Source organism: Myotis yumanensis, unplaced genomic scaffold, assembly GCF_028538775.1.
Source record: "Myotis yumanensis isolate MYYU_CA2020_CCGP unplaced genomic scaffold, mMyoYum1.0.hap1 SCAF_8, whole genome shotgun sequence".
Classification (NCBI taxonomy): domain Eukaryota; kingdom Metazoa; phylum Chordata; class Mammalia; order Chiroptera; family Vespertilionidae; genus Myotis; species Myotis yumanensis.
This window is the reverse complement of record NW_027223759.1, coordinates 37583771-37598704: the sequence shown is the minus strand read 5'-3', so window position 1 is coordinate 37598704 and position 14934 is coordinate 37583771.

The following is a 14934-nucleotide window of genomic DNA, read 5'->3' as shown; positions in this document are numbered from 1 at the left end:
CATAACTAATGGGATAGTGGAAATATTGGAATAACAGCCTATGTGTGTCTCCACTGACTCTCTGAGATAAATCAATCAATCTCTACTGATGTCCTGTTGTCAAGATTAAATGTGACCAAATATCTACAACACTTTGAGAGGAATAAGAAAGAAGATGTGCATCTGAGCTGTAGAATTTATGTGATGCTTAGCATGAAAAGGGAAAGCAAATCTTCAGGCTTGGTGCCTGTATTTATTTGTGAGAGGGACAGGGAAAGAGTACAGGAAATGGGAAAGGGACCAAGTAAGGTGAAATGATATTGAAAAAGACCAAAGCTTCCTCTTAGGTGAGTCTCTTAAACATTACATCACATTATAGTTCAGTTTTCTACCTTAAAATAAAATGGATCTTTAAGGGGAACTTTCTTCCTTACAACATGGTTATTTACATCAATGTCTCTTCTCCTTTATTTACTTACTAGAGGCTCAGTGCATGAATTCATGCATGGGTAGGGTCCCTCAGCCTGGCCTGTGATCAGGGCTGATTGGGGCTGTCTTGCCCAGTCCAGGGTGAGGGACCACAGGAGGTTGGCCAGCCGCAGGAGGTTGACTGTGGGAGCGCACTGACCACCAGGGGCAGCTCCTGTGTTGAGCATCTGCTCCCTGATGGTCAGTGCATGTCATAGCGACCGGTCAGGCGCTCATAATGGTCACTTAGGCTTTTATATATGGAGATTAACTACTTGAGGACAGAAACTATGGCTCATATTTTCTGTCTGTATAAGATACAACATAGAGCTTTGCATACAGAATATCATCTGTTGATTTCCAGCAGTTATATGGAGATAAAGTTCTTTTCATACTTGACAGCTGTGGCAGCAGATAATAAAAGAAATGAGGTAAGTGTTTCAGAGGGGGCATAGCTTCCATTTCCAACCATGTGCTTTGAAAGACAAAACATTTTAATAAGTGCCTAGAATTCATCATTTTTATCTGGCCATCAAGCATGTTTCTGAGAATTAAAAACAATTATTCACAAGTATATGTTTCTAACAGTGGAGCTTATTTTCATCAACTGCAGGCACAGAATGCTAGTTTTTAAAAATGCTTTTGAAAGACAGCCTGTTATGTAATTATGGTTGTAAAATTGTATCTCCTAGCTCAAGGAGAACTGTTGAAAGAAACACAGCTGCTTTAGTTATCTAGAATATCAGTGTCATTATTTTTATGGGATGCTTTTGAGAAACACTAATTTGTGAAAGAAAAGCATCCCAGAAGGAAAATTTGACAGCTTAAATTCTCATGCCCAAAGTGTTCTCAGAATCCTAATTGAAAGGTTAAATAAAGCTTTGTTTAACTTCTTCACAGAGCCAGTGAAGTGACTCTGAATGAAATCTGAAAGTTTACTATGCTTTAGACAGAAAACACAGGCTGATTGAGAAATCATGAAATGCTGATTGGCATTCTAATATGATTTTAACTGGTTCTAGACTGTCAGAATAAGCAAAATCCTTTCTCACAGTGAAAAATGGGTACTTGTATATGGCATTCCATTTTTGAGACAGACTTAAATAGCATGTTAGTTTATTATTGCCTGAAAGGTGATGCCAATGAAAAGCTGCCCGTTTGGCCTTTTTAAAGAAATCAAAACTTAATCTTGTTTCATTGTCAATCATTTTTGGTAGGTTTAAAAACTAAATTAATTTGTGGGCAAACCTTAGGAAATGGGATCTGTCATTTACTCTGTGGAGGAGTTTCAAGAACAAAAATGCAGCTGTAGTTAAAATCAAGAAAAAAACCATGAACTTCAGGAGCTAGATTCCGTTATACTACCAGGATAATTTATTTTTAAGGGCTTTTGGAGGGGATAGTATTTTGGACATTTCTCTAGTTATTATTGGCCCTTGCCTCTCACCCCCTTGCTACCAGTAAAAAAATAAAATAAAATATGTATGTGTAGGTATATATATATATATATATATATATATATATATATATATATGGCACTTTCTTTGGAGACATTTAACTTTGGGGAGAAATTGAATATAAATTATCTTATGTGTATGCCAAAACTGGTTTGACTCAGTGGATAGAGCGTTGGCCTGCGGACTGAAGGGTCCCAGGTTCGATTCCGGTCAAGGGCATGTGCCTGGGTTGCGGGCACATCCCCAGTGGGAGATGTGCAGGAGGCGGCTGATCGATGTTTCTCTCTCATCGATGTTTCTGGCTCTCTATCTCTCTCCCTTCCTCTCTGTAAAAAATCAATAAAATATATTTTAAAAAAATTATCTTATGTGGTTCAAGACAGTGATAGGAAGAAAGTTAGTAGTAGTAAAAATATTGTTGGTAGGAAACAAATGGAAGAAACCAGCTTGAGTCTGAGAAGTATCTCTGGATATAGGCCTTGCTAAAGTCATGAAGTATTTCCAATGGTAGGAGGTGAGGATGCCCACAGGCAACCACCTGGAAGGTGGCAGGGAGTGTCTGGTCTACTTAGAGCTTCTGTGTGAGAGGATTTCACGACTCTGACTATATATTTTCCTGAAGGAAATCAGCACTACAGTACCTTTCAAAAAGAAAGTGATGAAAATTATAAGTTCAGTGAATGAGTAAGTGAATGAATAGAGATATTCCACTCCACCCACCCATGGGAATTCAATTCTCTTCTATTAGGACAATTTTATATAGTCAATTGAGGTGTAGAATATACTTTAAATATATTCTGCATGCTCTCTTAAATAGTCTTAGAGTTCATTCAGTGTGGATGACATTGCAAATGGCAACCACTGAGTTTTAAATAACCGATTTAAAAGCAGGATTTTGCAAATATTAACAACTGTAATAACTGTGATTTGAATACTAAGTTTCATATTCTGTTTTGCCTTGGACATGTATCATTTCTTTTTGTGCTCACAAAGAACCAATGAGGTCAGTATTAATATCCCGAATTTATACAGGAAACAGAGGCTCAGGATGTTAAATCACATGTTCAAAATTGCACAGCTAGGAAAGGGCTCTGCAGGGGATCTGAATAAGAGACAGGGAGTCACTTACCAGGCACACCTTAACCTTTAATTTGTCTTATGAACACAATCAATGAATACAGTCAATAAACATTTTTTGAGACACAAACTCATTTCAGAATATAGATCCCTTCCTGAGATTAACTATGCATGTGTACATTGATATAAAATTTCCAGGACATAGACATACATGCTGCCAACCTCCGTACATATTATGAATTCCATATTTAATTACATAAATACCAGACTTAAGAAGCCAAAAAAAAATCTATGAAATTATATTAAAACTAGAGGCCTGGTGCATAAAATTTGTGCACTCGGAAGGGGGGACCCCTCAGCCCAGACTGCACCCTCTCGCAGTCCGGGAGCCCTTAGGGGATGTCCAACTGATGGCTTAGGCCCGCTCCCTATGGGAAGCGGGCCTAAGCCATCAGTCGGACATCTTTAGCACTGCCACGGAGGCGGGAGAGGCTCCCACCACCGCTGTTGCGCTAGCCAGCCATGAGCCCATCTTTTGGCTGAGCAGCGTTCCTCCTGTGGGAGCACACTGACCACCAGGGGACAGCTCCTGCTTTGAGCATCTGCCCTCTGGTGGTCAGTGCATGTCATAGCGACCAGTCGTTCTGCTGTTCGGTCAATTTGCATATTAGCCTTTTTTATATAGGATAATGTCTTATTATGGGCAAGGCCTCTAATTCAATTTTTTTTAGGTAGTTAAAAGGAGGGGCAAAATTTTCACTTGAGCCTGAAGCTAAAATTGCCCTTAGCTCAAAAATCTGCATACCTCTGAGACACATCTTGGTGAGACTCATTCTGAACCCCCACACTGTTCTATTATGTGTATAAGTATTGGGAATTATCTTATCTCTTTAGTGAAAGGAATCTTTTTTAAAAATATATATTTTATTGATTTTTTACAGAGAGGAAGGGAGAGGGATAGAGAGTTAGAAACATCAATGAGAGAGAAACATCGATCAGCTGCCTCCTGCACACCCACTACTGGGGATGTGCCCACAACCAAGGTACATGCCCTTGACTGGAATTGAACCTGGGACCTTTCAGTCTGCAGGCTGATGCTCTATCCACTGAGCCAAACCGGTCACGGCATAACATTTTTTATGTTACAATGACTAACTTTATCTCATGAGTTGTGTTTTGGCTTCAAGCCTCTATCCAGTATTCATGCAGCAATTTCAGCTCTTCTGTTCAATATTTACCTGGCATATCTTTTATTTTATTTTCTCTACATCTTTCTAGATTTTTATGTATTAGATAGGAATAGCCCATGGACACAGACAATAGTCTGGCGAAGGCCTGGAAGGGGCGAGTGCAGGGTGGAGGAGATCAATGGGGGGTGGAAAAAAACTAAAACAAAGGGACATCTGTAATACTTTCAACAATAAAGATACATTTTATTTTTTTTTATTTTTATTTTTTTTATTATTAAATCTTTATTGTTCAGATTACATTTGTTCCTCTTCCCCCCCCCCATAACTCCCCTCCTCCCAGTTCCCGCCCCACCCTCCGCCCTCACTCCCCACCCACTGTCCTCATCCATAGGTGCACGATTTTTGTCCAGTCTCTTCCCGCATCTCCCACTCCCCTTCCCCCCCCAAGAATAGTCAGTCCATTCCCTTTCTATGTCCCTGATTCATTGTAATCACCAGTTCATTCTGTACATCAGATTATTTATTCACTTGATTCTTAGATTCACTTGTTGATAGATGCATGTTTATTGTTCACAATTTGTATCTTTACCTTTTTCTTCTTCCTCTTCTTAAAGGATACCTTTCAGCATTTCGTATAATACTGATTTAGTGGTGATGAACTCCTTTAGCTTTTCCTTATCTGTGAAGCTCTTTATCTGACCTTCAATTCTGAATGATAGCTTTGCTGGATAAAGTAATCTTGGTTGTAGGTTCTTGGTATTCATCACTTTGAATATTTCTTGCCATTCCCTTCTGGCCTGCAAAGTTTCTGTTGAGAAATCAGCTGACAGTCGTATGGGTATTCCCTTGTAGGTAATTGAGTCTCTTTCTCTTGCTGCTTTTAAGATTCTCTCTTTGTCTTTTGCTCTTGGCATTTTAATTATGATGTGTCTTGGTGTGGTCCTCTTTGGATTCCTTTTGTTTGGGGTTCTCTGCGCTTCTTGGACCTGTAAGTCCATTTCTTTCACCAGGTGGGGGAAGTTTTCTGCCATTATTTCTTCAAATAGGTTTTCAATATCTTGCTGTCTCTCATCTTCTGGCACCCCTATAATTCTGATATTAGTGCACTTGAAGCTGTCCCAGAGGCTCCTTACACTATCTTCGTATTTTTGGATTCTTTTTTCATTTTGCTTTTCCGGTTGGGTGTTTTTTGCTTCTTCGCATTTCAAATCTTTGACTTGATTCTTGCGATCCTCTGGTCTGCTATTGGGTATAATATTCTTTATTTCAGTCCGTGTATGCTTAATTTCTAGTTGGTTCTTTATCATAGCATCGAGGGTCTCATTAATTTTCGTGAGGCTCTCATCAAGTTTATTGCAAGCCTCAAAATTGCGTTTTTTAGCTCCATATCCTCCATTTCTGTCATGAGTTTTTGTCTCCGCATTTTTTATGCTTTCTTGGTGCACCCCCTTGTGGTCTTTGTGCGCAGTCTTGTTCTAGTTAAGCCTTGATTGTTGTAGTTAATACTAGAGGGATGTGACCACCAGGCCGACTGGCTGTGAGAATCAGCTGTGTCTGCCCGGGAAAACTTCTGTCCTCTGGGGAGGTGCTAATCTAGCCTTTGCCTGAGATGATCGGCAAATGGCTCTGCTGCAGGGCTTGGGTGGGGCGGGATCAACAGGGCGGGTGGAGGGAGCAGTTATGGCTGCTCTCAGTCCCGTTCCCAGAGGCTCTGCTTCTCAGAACCCCGGCAACCGCTGCAAACCTCGGAGAGAAAGCTGCCCTTAAGTTCCAAGTGCTAGACAATCCCACTTCTCCCGTTTGAGTCTGAGTCCCTAGAGACTCGCCCGGATCTGGAGCTCAGAGTCTGAGACTCCCTCCTGATTGAAAACGACAACCGCGCCCTCAGCCACCAGCCCGCTTTGCGTGCGCACCTCCGCACCTTTAAATTTTCCACACTGCGCCTCCTCTGAGCCTTGGTATGCTGTTGTCTTTCCTTCTAGATGAAGAGTCTCTCCTCAGCCAGCCTTCCTGTGGTCCTGGGTGATGTCCGTTCCGTCTTTTAGTTGTATTTTTGAAGTGGTTGTTTGCAGCAGCAGTCTCCGGTGTTTACCTATGCCACCATCTTTAAAGATACATTTTAAATAAAGGAAAATATCTTAGTTGAAAAGAGTTTTATGTGAAATAATATAAGTAATTGCTCTACACTGTATATTTTCAACTCCTCTCAAAGTGAACCCTATGTTCACTTAATATTAATTGACCCTATGTTCACTGACTGCAGGACTGACTTCCGCCACACCAACCAGCACTGACTGCCACTGGGGCTGTGATCAGACCCTGCTTTTTTCTCGAGGCCTGATTGCAGCCCCCTCAGCAGTCAGTGCTGGGTTGATGAGGAGCCCATAGGGCGGCAGCCATGGCGACCCAGCACTGACTGCAGGACTGACTTCCGGTGTTCGGTCGAGCCTTTGGTCATTTTGGATGTTATGGACCCTGGCTCTTTATATATATTGGAAAGAAATATGAGAATTGCAATAAAAAATCTTGGAAAGGGTTTACTACAGAATTAAACAAACATATGCCTGGCACTGTTGTGGGTGTTTGTGATACACCAGATCCATGTATTCTCCCTTGGGGAACACAGCACCATATAATAGCTGATGACTTAGGGTGTGCTCTTCACCCTGGAGGATAAAGATGTGCACCATATTCTTGCAGAATATAATATCCAAGTTGCCACCTTAGGTGTGTCTTCAAAAAGCCATTCCATCATGCTATCAGGCTGGCAGAATCAGGGTAGTAGGTTATGTGTTAGGAACAGTGAGTCTTGTGATCAGGTTTCTGTCACACCTTGTTTGCAATAAAACCACACTGCTTGATTCAATGCAATTTATGTAGGATCATGTGTTGGTAGATCAAACATTGTGTCTGCTCTTGGATGATAGTGCTGCCTAATGAGTAGGAAAGCCAATCACATAGAGAATGCCACTCCAAATAAATTTCTGTCTCCCAAGATGGAATGGACACAATGTAATCAACTTTGTCTAATTGGTCCACTCAAGAGATGGTGCCATAGTAGAGGGTCAGCATTAGTCCTGCTGCTGGCAGATTAGATGACTGGCAGCATCAGTACTAGGTCTACCTTGGTGAGAGATGGGTCATATTGTCGGGCCCATGCACACCTCTGTTCCTGAATCCTTCTCCCGAACAAATCCTTTGTGCAACATTGGGGTGACTTTTGACAAAGACTGTCTATTGTCAATTGGTTAAGTTATTCTATGTGGTTATTTAGTGCCCTTTCAATAGCAGATTCTTTCTAGTGGGCATTATGATGTAAATCAAAGCTATTCACACTTCATGCCTATGTTTATGTGTCAATTTACATGTCTCCTCCTCAGACATCTTTTGTCTCATTCTAACTTGTCTCCTTCCAAGCCCCTGACCAATAAGCCCAACCATTTATCACTGCTAAAGAGTTCACATATACGCTTATATCAATGTACTTCTCTTTTGACACAAAGTAGATGATCATGCATCCTATCCAAACCTCTGCCAATGGGAGAGACTGCCCCTCACTGCTGTCTTTCAAGGCCACCCCTGAGTGAGGCCATTGTGTGAGTCCAAATAATATATCTGTTATCCACTGTTGTGTAACAAACCACCCCAAACTGTTTTAAACCAACAACAGCTAATTATTTCTTAAAGAAAGATGACAAACATAGTCAAGAATGGATTCAAGTGAAGTGGAATGAAGGAGAAAGCCATGAAATGAGATTGTTACAATAGTGATTGTGATATTACCACCGATAAACAATGGCAGGATGTGAGATAAAGGGATTGTGAGCTCGACAATAAGGTTTTAAATAAATATAGAAGATAAACTATAAAATGTATTATGCTTCCTACTGTTCAAAATCAGAAATCCTTACCTTGGTCTTCAGACCTCTCTCCACGCTGGACTCCATTTGCCTGTGAAATATTCTCCTCTGGCTACAACTTTAAAAGATCCTATCAGAAACTGTTGTAAGAAAATGTTCTACTTACTGCCTCCACGTTATTATTTCAATCTGCAATTTTCCTCCCACCCCATCATATTCCAGCCCTCAATGAAATACTTAATTACTTCTTATAAACCAACTCAAATAAATTATTTTTGGAAGTGAGCACTTAAACAAACAAATTGAGTCTCCATGAGAAAACTCCTGTCAAGAACAGGTCTTTCCTCCCCTGAACACACTGAAATCCTTACTGCCAGGACACACATCTTACACTGCTGTACAAAGCACATACAGATGCTTAAGATTTGATGAATGAATGCCTTAGCACCTTATACTTAGGCCACACAGTATTATATTTTGGAGTCATTTATCATTTCTATAATTTAAAATGTCCTCCAAGTCAGAGACAATGTCATAATTTTGATTTTCATAGTGGCTAGCAAAGCATTTTAATATCAAGTTAGTCTCATATTTAAGTTAGTTGGTTAAGGAAATTGCTGCTTGTTTGGGACACATGAGAAGCAAAGCTGATCTGTGATGTAATTACAAGAACAGCCACAGTCAACCCATGAGGATCTCTGCAGGTGGAGTGGCCCTTTAGCGATGTCTTGAATGGAGGCAAGGCAAACAAACCTTGAACCAAGATCATTTTTCAAAGGACACAGATGTGATCCATCAGCATCCAAAATGGTGGTCAACGAGCAGAATGACTATTTTAATTCTAAAAGGGGATCCGGAGAGTATATGACAGCATCAAATACAGCATCCCTGAGAGGGAAAAATGCAGTCTCTTGCTCACCTTCTATAAAAATCCTGTTCCTGAGGTATGGGTGAAAAGATAAGATGGAATTCACTTTTAGCACACAAGCCTTGAACTCCTCTTCTAAGCCCCCAAACTCCATTTGCTCTTTGAGGATTTGAATTGGCACCTGAGGTATTTATTTCTGCCTCCTGTTGCCTGGACACTGGAAAAGTTTCTCACACGCACACAGTGCTAGTCACCCATGTCAACACAGCCCCTGCCCCAGCCTCATCAGGCAGGGTCTCCCTGCATCAGCAGACATCTCCGTGGACTATGGCTTCCCGGGAGTACGCTGTTGTTCCTAGCTTGAAGATCACAGCATTAGAGAATACGACCCTGAGAAAATATTCTCACCACTGTCCTCTATTTCTTTCACCTTCAGAATCAAGGCTTATTTCTGAGATAATGACTTCTACATATAGGCATATCTCCGAGGTATTGTAGGTTTGGTTCCAGACTACTACAATAAAGTGAGAATAGCAATTAAGCGAGTCACAATCTTTTTTTTACTGGTGGAGAGTCTTGCCTTGAATTTGCAAAAAATGCAACCTTGATAAAATGCAATAAAATGAAGTTCAATCAAACGAGGTACGTCTGTACAAGGAAGGAGCATCAACTTCTTTTCAACCCGACATGCATGATCTCTGCCTCCTCCAAGGAGCTAGAATATCTGTTGGGCAAGTTTGCTTGCAAGGATGACTTGTCTCCTTGGTTCCTCCTTGTTTTCTGATCTTAATTTTTGGATGGCTAAGGAAAGTCTCCCATAACAAGTGTTGTTTTCTAGAAAATACTCATCTTCCTATAACTAAATTTTAAAAGGAGAGGAGTGGGAAGTACTTCCCTTTCACCTGGCAACCCAATGCATTGAATATACACCACATAAATGAGTGGGTTCTAAAGGTGGTTTGTACTTGATTGGTTCCAGCTGCTCTGAGATCAGACATCATACACTAAAGTCAAATTAATGGACACAGTCTCTCACCAGAGCTCCCACTTTTGCTGGGTTTCAGATCAGAAATGGAGGTTGGAGACCACTCCTTGTGACCTTATTTGCAGAAAAGTTGATTTACTAGGAAAGCTGATAAACCAGCATGATCAACTATATCTCTCCAAGTCTCAAATAAGGCCTCCAGTTCAACTCTGTCATTTAGTTGGGCTCCATAAAGACATCTGTTACCTCTCTCTTTCTCTTCTTAACTAAAGCTTTGCTAAGAAGGACAATTTAGATCTCCTGTGAATTAAAAATCTTGAATAATGCCCTACTGTATTTTACTCTTGTAATAACATGCTTTAACTGAATCTGATTTTCCAAACTGTTCAATAGCACCTTGTTATTTGGCTCATTGCAAAAGACTCTCTAGTATTAACACATTTTCCAGGGAACTTTTCTGCTTCCTGTTGGTGCATGGTGGGGGCATGGATGTGCGAGTCTCAGCAACTCTCCATCATTATCAGGTGAGCTTTACGATGCTGTCAAGTATTTCATCACAAAGATGAAGTTCTGACAGGACTGAGGTCATGTGTACCTATTAATGCCAAGCCCATACACTTTAATCTCCTTCACATCTCTGCCTCTGCAACCTGCCACTACTGCTATGCAGCATGCTCTCTTCAAACTCAAAAATCCGCTGTCTGTTCAGTAAAATCGGACTATCTGAGAATGTAATCTAGTGTACACTTACTAGGTTAGCAGCCTCTACTGAGGGTTCCAATGCTTACTGATAACTGCTTCAACAGTAGATGTCTTGCATCTGAGGGATTCTGTCTCAACAAACGGAGCTTGGTAGGGGCCTTGGGTCAGCAAAATCACAATGGCCATGTATGTGCTTCCCCTTCCAAAGAGAATGTTATATTTTAGAATCTCTTGAAGTAAACCTGAAAAACAAACAAACCCTCACCTGTGACTTGGATGGTTTTGGCTTATGGTTTTGCTTAAAATATTCAATCTTGAACAGTGTGTCTCTCTGCACAAACTGAAAATCAGAGTAGATCTCTACCTTCGATTCTCTATGACACTATTGTGGATCTATTCCTTTAAGATTCTTATAAAGGCTATTGTTCAATTGAAAATAGAGGGTCTACGAGGCACATCCTGAATATCCATAGAAGGCTTTTTGAAATGATCACCTTAAATCTTCCAATGTCTTTAAAAGGGTTTTGCAGTCACACGCTTTGCTTTATATTTACTCTAAATTCCCTTTATCTTCATTCATATTTAACCTAACATTACCCTAAATATTTACCCTTCATATTTACCTTTTCCTGACAGCACCCTGGATTTGACCTTTGCCCTAAGGCTTCTTCTTGCTTTTGAGAGTCTTTCGAATCTTATTTTCAAACAAGGGCCATTCTTATTTGTTCTACATTCTGCTTGGAAGTGGAATGTCAGTAGAGGCTGCTCACCTAGTAACTACACACTAGATTACATTCTCTAATTTCTTCTTTAGCTCGTATCTTTTTATCTTCATTTTATGACATGCAGCTAAAAGAAATTAGCCTAGAAATATCCTTAGCCAGATCAATTCATTCATAGAGACATTTCTATTTTCTGCAGGTGATGATTTTCCCAAACTTTCCACCACTATTTATCCAACATCTTATTCTATCTTCTAGCCCCCAATAACATTTCTCTGACCCTCCTTCAAGCCTTCACTGATAGCTACATTGCAGCTCAATGGTTGTGGTAATACCTATTTCCGGGTAACAAAATATTACTCCTGCTACATAGCAAATTCACCTAAAATCGTTCAGTAAAAAATAACACTCATTCTGTTTTGCTCATGATTTTGCATGACAGTAATTTGGGGCAGGGCTCAGGTGAACAGATCCCACCTGAAGGATTACAGACATTTGAAGGCTCGACTAGGCTGGATGTCCAAGAAGGCTTACTCTCATGGCTGGCAGTTGATGCTAGCTGTCCACTGGGAGTCCAGCTCAGCTGTCAGCCAGAACATACAGAGATGGCCCCTATGTATGACATAGCTTCCTCAACATCTTGGTGACTTTGAATAGTTGGATTTCTTACATGGAAACTCAGGGCCCCAAAGTCAGTGTTCCCATGAGCAGGGTGAAAGCTGTATCACGTTTTGTGATTTGGCCTCAGAGGTCACATAACATCAATTGTACTCTAGTAGTCAAAGTAGTTACAAACCCATGCAGATTCAAAGTGAGGGAATGCATACACACCTCTCAATGTGAGGAAAGTCTAAGAAGTTTGCAGCCATTTTTAAAAACCCACAAGGGGCCTTGCTGTCTTGCTTTCTCTTGTATCATCACCCCTAATGGTAATGCCAGAAACGCAAAGGGTGCTCTATAAGTGTTTGTTGAAATCATGGATTTTGGCAAAGAAAGGAAAGGAATTATGTGGGTGATACTACAACTAATGAGACAACATTGAGGTCTTTATCCCTGGGATCTTCAAGAAGAGAAGAGACACTATTGGCTACTTGGGGTGATGTAAGCACTCATTTGTCTAAAAGCAAAGGGCTGACCTCGTATATATTTTTTTTGGTCCTTTTCATTTTTTGAATATTCTAGGCCCAAGGGAAATTCATAATTATCAGAATTTTTATTTGAATTTTTGAATAACAGTCAGGTTCCCATACTCCAAAAGCATGTAGAGTTATGATAACCTTATAGCAGTCTCAAGAAACATCTGGCAAGCAAGTGATCTGGAAGAACTATGGATGCTCTCCCAGTTTATTCCAGGGAGCAACACAGATATACAGCTGAACATCTTTTTCTGTTCCATGTTATTTTGTGTATAGAGTAGAGTGTTTTTATTATCTTGTGCCACAAAATACAGAGAAATTCTTCATGTGGATGGGAGGAGCTATAGGAATATTATATACCAAGGCCAACTGCCTAGACTCTGAGTTAGGATTAGATTCAGTAAATGCCCTTCTTACATATCATAAGCAAGATTAAAAAAAACCTTAAAAACATTGGTTATTGTTCCTTAGCATCCCCACCTAACAAGTTACCATATTTACAAGTGGAAATATCTTCTGAGAAATGTCAGGCATCTTGTTTGAATTCTTTGAAACAAAACAATTTCTGTGATGCAAGTATAGTGATGCCAAGAAGTCCATCTGCCCCCCAGAATTCCATCCTTTAAATACTTTGTTATGGCAGCACAAAAGAACACAATGAGTTATGTTTAGAGTGTCAGTCTTCCATCTTTGGGCTAAAAGGATTAGGTCTAAATGGCACATCATTACATAAGACTGCATGAAAATGTTTCTTTTGTCCTTAAAATACTTCATGGTATTTTATAAATAGCCAAAAATATTAATTGGATTGAAAAAAAAACATTCAGAAGGCCTTAAATAGTACATGTGTCAGGCATTCTAATTTATGTGATTATTTTTCACCCAAAAGTCAGGGAACTTTTCAAGTACAATCATTTGTTGGACATGGTAGGGGTTGAGGAGAGGCCGTATATGTGGTGGTTAAAAGCATAGATTTTGGAGTCAGTCAGATCTGTTATAGCCTCTCTGGTCACTAAGTGTGACTAGGAAATTTACTTAACTTTCCTGTGGCTTATTTTCCTCCTTTGTAACATGGAGATAAAAATATTCACCATCTAGAGTTGGCTTAAGGGTTAAATGGGATAACATAAGTAATCCACTTATCTGTGCTTGGCACAGAATAGCTGCACAGTTAACAAGTCAGATAAGAGTGAGCATATATTTTTGATAAGTAGTGTGTGTGTGTGTGTGTGTGTGTGTGTGTGTGTGAGAGAGAGAGAGAGTGAAAGGAGGAGGGAGGGAAGAAAGGAAGGAGGAGAGAAGGTGAGAAAAGTAAAGAGACTGATGGAGAGGAGGAGAGAATATTTAAGGATAAGGGTGTATAGAGAACCTTGTTAGAAACATAGTGTGGATGTGATGATGGTTATTTGCTGATACTAATGTATTTGATGAAGGGATTTTGAATGTTGAATATGTTGGAATGGAACAGGAATGGAATATGAGGAAACATTTGGAGATTTATGTTACTTTGAGACAGTCACTTGTCTCCTATACATAGAACAAAGCAGAAAGTCAGAAACATTTCCCACTTCCTGCTCCCCATTCTGTCCCCATTTCAACCATACTTTCGTACCCCTTCCAGCACTTGTTCCCACCCAATGTCAGAGGTCTGTCCTTTGAACAAGATTCAGCTGTCCACTAGGTGAAAGAGTTGGAAAGCCAGCAGGCCATAATGATGTCACTGCAAATAACAGAGGTATTTTCACATTATTATGGGAGGAAAGTCCAGTGTAATATACAAATAAAAATGGACTTTCCTAAGAAACAAGAGTTGGAGAAGGAGTGAAAGAAAGATTTTGAGGTGTGCAAGGCCTTTCCTTCCTTTTTAAATGAACTGGTAAGGTCATTTCTTCCTTTTTAAAAATATTTTTTATTGATTTCAGAGAGGAAGGGAGAGGAAGAGAGAGATAGAAACATCAATGATGAGAGAGAATCATTGATTGGCTGCCTCCTGCACACTCTCAACTGGGGATTGAGCCCACATCCCGGGCATGTGTCCTTGACCAGAATTGAACCGTGGCCTCCTGGTTCATAGGTCAATGCTCAACCACTGAGTCACGCCAGACGGGCAGGTCATTTCTATTTTTAACATTATATGTTGGGCCATTTGGAAAAAATACATTCAGTGATATAATGCAGTAATCTTGGCATTATTATTTAGAATAATAATTTCCATTGCTTAAGGATTATTTATATAATGGTTTTGTTTAAGTTCTGGGTTTTTCAGTGCTTTCTGAAAAAAGAAATAGATTTGTATATTACCTTAACACAAGTCTGCTTGAAAGCAATTCTAACACCCTTCAAATAACCTTTTAAAATATTACTTATGAATCTAGGCACTTCAATAAAATGTTTCCTGTTTTTCATTTCCCTAAGGCTAAAGTGACACAATTATTAGCTTTTGATAGAGTTAAACAATAACCACCTATGCTTACCTTTGTGGAAGAATGG